This window comes from Schistocerca piceifrons, chromosome 4, assembly GCF_021461385.2.
Source record: "Schistocerca piceifrons isolate TAMUIC-IGC-003096 chromosome 4, iqSchPice1.1, whole genome shotgun sequence".
NCBI lineage: Eukaryota > Metazoa > Arthropoda > Insecta > Orthoptera > Acrididae > Schistocerca > Schistocerca piceifrons.
Genome location: NC_060141.1, coordinates 589,546,571 through 589,547,312, shown reverse-complemented (window position 1 = coordinate 589,547,312; position 742 = coordinate 589,546,571). Strand labels below are relative to the sequence as shown.

Genomic DNA, 742 nt, shown 5'->3' with positions numbered 1-742 from the left:
CCATTGCAGCTACCTCCAACCTCCGCTCCACGGACCCATCATTGCTGTGGCGGGGCACGTCACACCTTGGAGCCACACCAGCGCGGAGATAGAGAAGGCTGCTAGCCTCCGCTCTCTCAGTAGAATCGTCTGGCGGACTGCAAGCTGCCGTCCGCAGGGACAGGCCCGGGGCGCGAACTAAATGGTTCAAATGGCTCTGAGCACTATGCGACTTAACTTCTGAGGTCATCAGTCCCCTAGAACTTAGAACTACTTAAACCTAAGTAACCTAAGGACATCACACACATCCATGCCCGAGGCAGGATTCGAACCTGCGACCGTAGCGGTCGCGCGGTTCCAGGCTGTAGCGCCTAGAACCGCTCGGCCACTCAGGCCGGCGGGGCGCGATCTCGCGGCCTCCCGGGTACAGAGCTGTCTGCGGGCACTGGGGGACGGCCGGAGCTGCTAAGGCTCACTACAATGACGGCAGTCGGATGCTTCGCTTCACCGCTCTGCATGGGGTCCACTAGTCACGCTTGAGGGAGCAGTCCGCCATAATCCAGCCACGGGCACAGTTGACGCATGTGGCACCACTAAGCCGTGGCGCTAGTAGGATCGCTCCACCCGCAAGGCTGGGAACCGGACGAAGACGCTACAGATCCCGACACGCAAGATGTGCTGCGCCATCGCCGAGTTCAGCACGAGGCCGGCTGTGTATCTTCGATGTAATAAAGTCGATGACACACTTGCCTGTGTTTCTTTG

General features: G+C 59.7%; 1 non-coding gene across 1 annotated transcript; it reads right to left on the bottom strand.

Moving 5' to 3' along the window:
- Positions 1–290: 290 nt before the first annotated feature.
- On the bottom strand, positions 291–374 carry Trnas-gga. Its single transcript is given in 2 exon segments — positions 291–325; positions 335–374. It is a non-coding gene; the product is annotated as a tRNA-Ser (tRNA).
- Between the last annotated feature and the right edge of the window lie 368 nt (positions 375–742).